Source organism: Hypanus sabinus, unplaced genomic scaffold (genome assembly GCF_030144855.1).
Source record: "Hypanus sabinus isolate sHypSab1 unplaced genomic scaffold, sHypSab1.hap1 scaffold_213, whole genome shotgun sequence".
Lineage (NCBI taxonomy): Eukaryota > Metazoa > Chordata > Chondrichthyes > Myliobatiformes > Dasyatidae > Hypanus > Hypanus sabinus.
In genome coordinates, this window is record NW_026780235.1 from 534,445 (window position 1) to 545,000 (window position 10,556).

Sequence of the window (10,556 nt, forward strand, 5' to 3'; positions counted from 1 at the left end):
CCCTGTTCACATCCAATCGTTCCACAGTCTCTGTGAACTTTGCATCTGCCTTTATATCAACTCTCCAATCACCTGACAAACACTCTGGTTCCCTTCCCACAACGACCGAGTTTAAACTGACCCCCGCAGCTCCTGCAGTCCTGGCTGCAAGAACATTTGTTATCTCCAGTACAGATTTAACCCAATCCTTTGGTACAGTGTCAAATGGGAACATAACTTCATTGTAAAACCTACTTCTGCTCAATCACAGATCCGTAGTGTTACGTACTCGTGACACATGACAGTGGTGCCCTTGTCACGTGACTGGGCTTGAAGCTTTACTGGACTTGAGGTAATGGTCTTGTGATGGCGGAGTGACGTCATTTCCCGCCAGTAGAGATCATGAGACAGGTCTTTTTTACAGGTTATAAAAGGTAGACCCCACCCTGTGAGGAGGGGCAGTTCGTGGCTGGATTTGCCAAGTTGACTTCATGCCACTGCGTGATTTAATGTGATGACGCAGTTTAGTTGAAGTATGAAGTTTTATGTAATGCCTGAAGTTTAAAAGGTCATTGCCAGCAAGTTCTTTACGATTCTGCTAGGAGTTCGAGACAGTGGAGAGTGAAGATCGAAGTTCGGGAGTTAAAGATCGAGGAGAATCGCTTTCTACGGTGAAACGGGTTTCGACCTTTGTTTGATCCTTACTTGGAAGGATTTCATTGACTATCTTTGCGTTAATCCCTGGGGTTTAACCAGAAAGGATTGAAGATAATGAGGAAGGAAAGGTCAGTGCCTTTAAGCCGTTTTGTTTCGTAAATTCTTCGTGGGAAAAGTTCGACGTCGGGGATCGAAGCCAAGCGACGTGAAAGAGAATTTAAATCGTCTTATAAAGTCTCTCCTTTTAAATGGTCTGTGAGCATATCGAACTTTTGGCAATACCACTTTAAAGAACTGTTTTTGCAATATCGCTTTAAGAACTGTTTGGGCTGCCGCACAGCAGCTGTTTCCGGTTACGTTAGTGTTTGTTTACTTTTGGGGGGTTTGTTTTCTGTGTTTAATAAACGTGTTTTTTTGTTATAAAAAATACCCTTGCCGAACTCATATATTTATTGTTGCCTGAATACGTAACAGTAGGTTCTGACCATTTATTAATAGAAAAGTACTTCATGATGTCAGGGTATACAAATATAAATTATTATTTGGAATTTGCTAGTTAGGACTGAAATAAATGTGGTGTTGGGACATTTGGCTTCAGGGGTGTTTGCACTTAGCAGAGGCTTGCACGACGATATACCCGAGGGCAAATATATCATTGCAGCTTGCAATAGACAGAGGAGTCAATGACATGTTGCTGTAGTTCATGGTGATTCCACTTCTCTGCAATCACTACAGCAGGAAAGAAATGCGGCACCTTCTAAAGGGGGGAAATTCTCAGCGTATTTTGAGATAATTGTGACATAACACAGAAAAGGAAGGAGACATCAGAAGAGATAATTTGGAAATGGGCAAACAATGTAAGGGAATGTGCGCGGCTTCACAGAGCTGATGCTGACAGCACATTAGCAGATCTGGAATGATTGCAACTGGGACTAACAGGGACATAAATGGTATTTCTAGGCTTATTCAGTCTCACTCCAGCTATTTTCTGCCTTCCTTGATACATAAATGTAATGTCTTAAAGGACTAATGTTTGAGTAAATGAGACTCACCAAACTTTCTCCTGAGTGAGTCAATGGAAACTCTGATTCAGACGGTTTCTCTCCAGTTGGTGCCCTCAGTTCTCGAACTGGTTCACTTGTTGCTGTTCCCTCGTCGTCAGTTGTGATTTCTTCCAGTCGTGGGTTTTCCTTCCAATAAATCTCTCAACACAGGTCTAACTTTGAGCAGAGAGATAATGAAGCGTGTTACTAATACAAATTAGAACAAAGCATTGAATTTAAATATTGAACGTAAATATAATGATTCGAGTGAAGAAATAGGTGACTGCTCCTCACACTTTACAAAACCTGACAGGGGATGCAAAAGAACAGACAGAAATGCTGGAGGAACTCATCTGTCGCATCTGTACGTCGACTCTGATCTCTTCCATAGACGCTGAGTTCCTCCAGCATTGTGTGTGTGCTGCTTGGATTTCCAGAAACTGCCGATTATCTCTTCTCCTGTGATAGGATACAAATAAGTCATCATTCAGTCATGGTAGAAGATACAAGTCATAATACATAGAAGTAGAATTAGGTGACTCTAGTCTTCTCCAGAATCAGTCATGGATGATTATGTTTCCAACACCGTATTCTTGCTTCCCTGCTGTAACACTCAACCTATTTAGCCATCTACACGAATATACTCAACTATTTTCCACTGAGGCCAGGGGAGAAAAAAGAAACAGAGGACATGGGTTAAGGGTGAAGGGGGGAAGTTTAAAGGGAACATGGGGGGGGGGGTGCTTCTTCACACAAAGAGAGGTAGGAGTGTGGATGAGCTGCCAGATGAAGTGGTGAATGCGGGCTCCCTTTTGACATTTAAGAAAAACTTGGACAGATACATGGTTGTGAGGTGTATGGAGGGTTATGGTCCGGGTGCAGGTCAGTGCGACGAGGCAGAAAAATGGTTCGGCACAACCAAGAAGGACCAAAGGCATCTTTCTGTGCTGGAATGTTCTATGGCTCCACGATAGCCTCCACCACCCTCTGTGGCTTCAAACTCCACAGATCCACCAACACTTGGATAAAGTATTTGCTCTTGTCCCAGTTTTAAAGTGAACTTTCTTTATTCTGAGGCGGCACTCTCAGATACCAGATGCTCCGTCTGAACAAGACATCCCTTCCATTCCCACTGCGTCCAGACTTGTTGTTATTCGGTTGGTGTCAACAATCATCCCCGCTCTAACTATCCCCCCCCACCAACCCCAATCGCAATCCCCCTGAACTCCACGGAACACAGGCCCAGGGCCATCAAATGCTCCACATGCATGGCAGGCAGTGACTAGTGGGGTAACGCAAGGCTCAGTGCTGGGACCCCAGTTGTTTACGATATATAATAATGATTTAGACGAGTGAATTAAATGCAGGGATCTCCAAGTTTGCGGATGACACGAAGCTGGGCGGCGGTGTTAGCTGTGAGGAGGATGCTAGGAGGATGCAGGGTGACTTGGATAGGTTGGGTGAGTGGGCAAATTAACGGCAGATACAACTTAATGTGGATAAATGTGAGGTTATCCACTTTGGTTGCAAGAACAGGAAAACAGATTATTATCTGAACGGTGGCCGATTAGGAAAAGGGGAGCTGCAATGAGACCTGGGTGTCATTGTACACCAGTCATTGAAGGTGGGCATGCAGGTACAGCAGGCAGTGAAAAAGGCAAATGGTATGTTGGCATTCATAGCAAAAGGATTTGAGTACAGGAGCAGGGAGGTTCTACTGCAGTTGTACAAGGCCTTGGTGAGACCGCACCTAGAGTATTCTGTGCAGTTTTGGTCCTCTAATCTGAGGAAAGACATTCTTGCCATAGAGGGAGTACAGAGAAGGTTCACCAGATTGATTTCTGGGATGACAGGACTTTCATATGAATAAAGACTGGATCTACTAGGCTTATACTCACTGGAACTCATAAGATTGAGGGGGGATCTTATTGAAACGTATACAATTCTAAAGGGATTGGACAGGCTAGATGCTGGAGGATTTTTTCTGACGTTGGGGAAGTCCAGAACGAGGGGTCACAGTTTAAGGATAAAGGGGAAGCCCTTTAGGACCGAGATTAGGAAAAACTTCTTCACACAGAAAATGGTGAATCTGTGGAATTCTCTGCCACAGGAAACAGTTGAGGCCGGTTCATTGTCTATATTTAAGAGGGAGTTAGATATGGCCCTTGTGGCTAAAGGGATCAGGGGGCATGGAGAGAAAGCAGGTACAGGGTTCTGTGTTGGATGATCAGCCATGACCTTACTGAATGGCAGGGCAGGCTCGAATGGCCGAATGGCCTACTCCTACACCTATTTTCTATGTTTCTATAATGCTTATCTTTAATGCTTATCTATAATGCTTATCGCTCCCTGTGATGGATGGAATGGGGACTCATTTTCTAATGTCACTTTCTGGACAGACAATCAATGTCAGTCTCCATATGTCCAGACACTCCAAAATACTTGACAGATATGATGTCCTCTTGTGCAGTGGAGAGGGTGATTTCCCCATGACTAATGCCCAGACGCCCGAGACTTCAGCTTCACTCCATACTGAGAAAATTCCGATCCCAGCTGTGGAATTACCAACCTGGACTAAAGCCCGCATACTGCCGGTTCCATATCCTCAGAGTCAGCGGCCCAATATCATCACCCATACACAGACGCTTTGGAGCCGGCGATGTGCTGTGGTGTTCCTGCCATGTCCGATTCACAGACAAGGGTGGAATTGGAACCTAATGACCCTCTGACGGGGCCGGGGCCGGGGCTCAGACTGGTTCCCCGGTCTGTGTGGAGGATGCGGATACACTTCAGCCTGACCCCAGCAGCAAAACCGAACACATTTGATCACAATCTTCCTGCTGTGTGGGATCTTGCCCAGCACAGCTGGCTGCCATGTTTCCCGCAGTGTAGCAGGAACAAATTTGAAAATTACAAAGTAGAAAATGCTGGGGTTCAGTACATCAGACTACATCTCTGAAAGGTGAAATGGTGGAAGACCCAGTTCCAGAACTGAGACTGTCCGAGATCTGCTGAGCATCTCCAGTAGTTTTTCTCCTCCTTTCTTTAAATTTCCTGCAACTGTAGTATTTCCTCCCTCTTCATTTTAATGCACAGATAGTAACTGATTGCTACCCTTGACTGTGAATGCCTCCCCACCCTAACCAATCTGTCAGTTCTCAGTTCATTCCGACCCTGGTGTAACACGGCCCATACAGTCAATGGTCACAGCATCCTTTCCCCCCTCTATCAATGTGTCAGTTCTCAGTTCATTCCGACCCTGGTGTAACACGGCCCATACAGTCAATGTTCACAGCATCCTTTCCCCCCACTATCAATGTGTCAGTTCTCAGTTCATTCCGACCCTGGTGTAACACGGCCCATACAGTCAATGCTCACAGCATCCTTTCCCCCCTCTATCAATGTGTCAGTTCTCAGTTCATTCCGACCCTGGTGTAACACGGCCCATACAGTCAATGCTCACAGCATCCTTTCCCCCCTCTATCAATGTGTCAGTTCTCAGTTCATTCCGACCCTGGTGTAACACGGCCCATACAGTCAATGCTCACAGCATCCTTTCCCCCCTCTATCAATGTGTCAGTTCTCAGTTCATTCCGACCCTGGTGTAACACGGCCCATACAGTCAATGGTCACAGCATCCTTTCCCCCCACTATCACTGTGTCAGTTCTCAGTTCATTCCGACCCTGGTGTAACACGGCCCATACAGTCAATGGTCACAGCATCCTTTCCCCCCTCTATCAATGTGTCAGTTCTCAGTTCATTCCGACCCTGGTGTAACACGGCCCATACAGTCAATGTTCACAGCATCCTTTCCCCCCACTATCAATGTGTCAGTTCTCAGTTCATTCCGACCCTGGTGTAACACGGCCCATACAGTCAATGGTCACAGCATCCTTTCCCCCCACTGTCAATGTGTCAGTTCTCAGTTCATTCCGACCCTGGTGTAACACGGCCCATACAGTCAATGGTCACAGCATCCTTTCCCCCCTCTATCAATGTGTCAGTTCTCAGTTCATTCCGACCCTGGTGTAACACGGCCCATACAGTCAATGCTCACAGCATCCTTTCCCCCCTCTATCAATGTGTCAGTTCTCAGTTCATTCCGACCCTGGTGTAACACGGCCCATACAGTCAATGGTCACAGCATCCTTTCCCCCCACTATCACTGTGTCAGTTCTCAGTTCATTCCGACCCTGGTGTAACACGGCCCATACAGTCAATGGTCACAGCATCCTTTCCCCCCTCTATCAATGTGTCAGTTCTCAGTTCATTCCGACCCTGGTGTAACACGGCCCATACAGTCAATGGTCACAGCATCCTTTCCCCCCTCTATCAATGTGTCAGTTCTCAGTTCATTCCGACCCTGGTGTAACACGGCCCATACAGTCAATGCTCACAGCATCCTTTCCCCCCTCTATCAATGTGTCAGTTCTCAGTTCATTCCGACCCTGGTGTAACACGGCCCATACAGTCAATGGTCACAGCATCCTTTCCCCCCTCTATCAACGTGTCAGTTCTCAGTTCATTCCGACCCTGGTGTAACACGGCCCATACAGTCAATGGTCACAGCATCCTTTCCCCCCACTATCAATGTGTCAGTTCTCAGTTCATTCCGACCCTGGTGTAACACGGCCCATACAGTCAATGGTCACAGCATCCTTTCCCCCCTCTATCAATGTGTCAGTTCTCAGTTCATTCCGACCCTGGTGTAACACGGCCCATACAGTCAATGGTCACAGCATCCTTTCCCCCCTCTATCAATGTGTCAGTTCTCAGTTCATTCCGACCCTGGTGTAACACGGCCCATACAGTCAATGGTCACAGCATCCTTTCCCCCCTCTATCAATGTGTCAGTTCTCAGTTCATTCCGACCCTGGTGTAACACGGCCCATACAGTCAATGGTCACAGCATCCTTTCCCCCCTCTATCAATGTGTCAGTTCTCAGTTCATTCCGACCCTGGTGTAACACGGCCCATACAGTCAATGGTCACAGCATCCTTTCCCCCCACTATCAATGTGTCAGTTCTCAGTTCATTCCGACCCTGGTGTAACACGGCCCATACAGTCAATGGTCACAGCATCCTTTCCCCCCTCTATCAATGTGTCAGTTCTCAGTTCATTCCGACCCTGGTGTAACACGGCCCATACAGTCAATGGTCACAGCATCCTTTCCCCCCTCTATCAATGTGTCAGTTCTCAGTTCATTCCGACCCTGGTGTAACACGGCCCATACAGTCAATGGCCACAGCATCCTTTCCCCCCTCTATCAATGTGTCAGTTCCCAGTTCATTCCGACCCTGGTGTAACACGGCCCATACAGTCAATGTTCACAGCATCCTTTCCCCCCTCTATCAATGTGTCAGTTCTCAGTTCATTCCGACCCTGGTGTAACACGGCCCATACAGTCAATGGTCACAGCATCCTTTCCCCCCTCTATCAATGTGTCAGTTCTCAGTTCATTCCGACCCTGGTGTAACACGGCCCATACAGTCAATGGCCACAGCATCCTTTCCCCCCTCTATCAATGTGTCAGTTCCCAGTTCATTCCGACCCTGGTGTAACACGGCCCATACAGTCAATGTTCACAGCATCCTTTCCCCCCTCTATCAATGTGTCAGTTCTCAGTTCATTCCGACCCTGGTGTAACACGGCCCATACAGTCAATGGTCACAGCATCCTTTCCCCCCTCAATCAATGTGTCAGTTCTCAGTTCATTCCGACCCTGGTGTAACACGGCCCATATAGTCAATGGTCACAGCATCCTTTACCCCCTCTATCAATGTGTCAGTTCACAGTTCATTCCGACCCTGGTGTAACACGGCCCATACAGTCAATGGTCACAGCATCCTTTCCCCCCTCTATCAATGTGTCAGTTCTCAGTTCATTCCGACCCTGGTGTAACACGGCCCATACAGTCAATGGTCACAGCATCCTTTCCCCCCTCTATCAATGTGTCAGTTCTCAGTTCATTCCGACCCTGGTGTAACACGGCCCATACAGTCAATGGTCACAGCATCCTTTCCCCCCTCTATCAATGTGTCAGTTCTCAGTTCATTCCGACCCTGGTGTAACACGGCCCATACAGTCAATGGTCACAGCATCCTTTCCCCCCTCAATCAATGTGTCAGTTCTCAGTTCATTCCGACCCTGGTGTAACACGGCCCATACAGTCAATGGTCACAGCATCCTTTCCCCCCTCTATCAATGTGTCAGTTCTCAGTTCATTCCGACCCTGGTGTAACACGGCCCATACAGTCAATGCTCACAGCATCCTTTCCCCCCTCTATCAATGTGTCAGTTCTCAGTTCATTCCGACCCTGGTGTAACACGGCCCATACAGTCAATGCTCACAGCATCCTTTCCCCCTCTATCAATGTGTCAGTTCTCAGTTCATTCCGACCCTGGTGTAACACGGCCCATACAGTCAATGGTCACAGCATCCTTTCCCCCCTCTATCAATGTGTCAGTTCTCAGTTCATTCCGACCCTGGTGTAACACGGCCCATACAGTCAATGGTCACAGCATCCTTTCCCCCCTCTATCAATGTGTCAGTTCACAGTTCATTCCGACCCTGGTGTAACACGGCCCATACAGTCAATGCTCACAGCATCCTTTCCCCCCACTATCAATGTGTCAGTTCTCAGTTCATTCCGACCCTGGTGTAACACGGCCCATACAGTCAATGGTCACAGCATCCTTTCCCCCCACTATCAATGTGTCAGTTCTCAGTTCATTCCGACCCTGGTGTAACACGGCCCATACAGTCAATGGTCACAGCATCCTTTCCCCCCTCTATCAATGTGTCAGTTCTCAGTTCATTCCGACCCTGGTGTAACACGGCCCATACAGTCAATGGTCACAGCATCCTTTCCCCCCTCTATCAATGTGTCAGTTCTCAGTTCATTCCGACCCTGGTGTAACACGGCCCATACAGTCAATGCTCACAGCATCCTTTCCCCCCTCTATCAATGTGTCAGTTCTCAGTTCATTCCGACCCTGGTGTAACACGGCCCATACAGTCAATGGTCACAGCATCCTTTCCCCCCTCTATCAATGTGTCAGTTCTCAGTTCATTCCGACCCTGGTGTAACACGGCCCATACAGTCAATGGTCACAGCATCCTTTCCCCCCTCTATCAATGTGTCAGTTCTCAGTTCATTCCGACCCTGGTGTAACACGGCCCATACAGTCAATGCTCACAGCATCCTTTCCCCCCACTATCACTCTGTTGCATTTGCCCCTGAGGCCGCTCTCTCTGCGCTGAGAGGCCGTGACCACAGAACCAGTGAAACACTCGCTGCAGCTCCGACGGGCTGTCACCATGGAAACAGAGGAAGTGGCTCACTGAAAATAACCGAAAAAGGGAAGAACAAACTCCTCATGTGATACAAGTGCCGTTATGACAAAGACGAACACTGCAGCCATTTTGTAGGGGTGAAACTAAAATTGAAATGGCCGCTTTTACCCCGCCGCGTAATGATTTCAAATAAACCTCTGTCTGAACGGGGGAAACATGCTTCTACTCATACATTTGGAGCAGTGTCCCGAGGGTGTGATCACTCTGTTTAACCCTCGCTGTCTGGAAACACACAGCAGGCCGAACGGCCGCTTCCGGTGTGATGGAAGCATGTAAAACAATTACCGACCCCAGGCGTCGATCCAGGTGAAGTCTTGATCCGCTACCGGGCCGGGTGATGGCGGTAAAGTTCCCCAGGTACATCTTAATGCGTGTGTTTAATCTCGGCATCACCACCTCATCCCGCTCCTGGGGCCAGAACACCAGGGGCTGAGCGGCGGCTCATCTCGGGCGGTCCGGCCTGAAGGTCCCATAACCCGGACCGACCACGACAGGTTCGATCCAGGAAGCGGGACGAGGCGGCCAGTTCGAGGAAGTTAACGGGACTCTCTGCCCGATATCAGGTCCCCTTAACCACCCCCCTTCCCGGAATCGGCTTCGGTACTCACCGATGGGAAATTGTTGGTCGCGTTCACCCCTGATGACCGGCCTCAATGCTCACCGATGAGAACCTGATCAATTTGTCCCGCAGACAGCGATGGGTCCACCAGCTCGCCGCCGACGACCCGCTTCAACAGAGGACGGAAAGAAAAGCACCGCCCATCCGGAGACTGTGAGAGCCGGGCGGGGCCTCGGAAGCGAGAACGTCAGATGCTGCAGATCTGTGTTTGAAATGGGAGCCAGACGCTGGATCACATGACGGGTGGAGGGACTACCTCCTGAACCGGCGACTCTGCTCCTCGCCCCTCACTCACTGCGCGAACTAACTGCCGCATTTTAAACCTTAGTTCATACTTACACCAGCTACATTTTTAATTTTCCCCTCTGTATCTTTCCCGTCCCCATCGCTTCGCCTCCCGTTTCCTGGAGCTTTCCGGGTTCGATTCCCTCCCGGTCCGGTACACAATGCCCACCCGAACAGGAATTGAGCGGGTTTCATTGAAATCACTTGTATGTTTATAAACAGTAATTTCTATTCACAATCCTCCGGAGCCTCACTGGACAGGAACACTGTAACATCAAGTGAGAAACAGCAGGAGGAGGTCATTCAGCCCCTCCAACCATCAACAAGATGGCGGATGCTCTCCCATCTCAGCCCACATGTTTCTGCCCGATCCTCATTTCCTCGATCCCTTCGGTCTCCACACATCCGCCGGCCTCTGTTTTATGTGAAGATGATCACTGAGACTCCATCGTCCTCCAGGAAATAGTCTGGTGAATCTCTGAAGCAAACACTCTCGAACTTCTTATAATCCTCCATGGTATTAAATTCTATTTCTGCAGCCCCGTGTTGCCCCCACAACTCACATTCCCCCCCCCGTCACTATTTCCACCTCCCCCTCACCTGGATCCATCTCT

The 10,556-nt window shown here is 48.6% G+C and overlaps 1 protein-coding gene across 4 annotated transcripts in view; it reads right to left on the bottom strand.

Moving 5' to 3' along the window:
* Positions 1 to 10,556, bottom strand: part of LOC132387716 (NACHT, LRR and PYD domains-containing protein 3-like) — a 97,840-nt gene that overhangs the window by 87,043 nt on the left and 241 nt on the right. For 3 of the 4 annotated variants that reach the window (XM_059960073.1, XM_059960072.1, XM_059960070.1), the window contains exons 1-2: positions 9,647 to 10,556; positions 1,689 to 1,856 (exon numbers count right to left, since the gene is read on the bottom strand). The exon at positions 9,647 to 10,556 is cut by the window's right edge and continues 241 nt beyond it. The gene's annotated coding sequence lies outside the window, so the exon portion shown is untranslated. The remainder of the gene's footprint in view (positions 1 to 1,688; positions 1,857 to 9,646) is intronic. The other variant, XM_059960071.1, reaches the window with a different exon arrangement.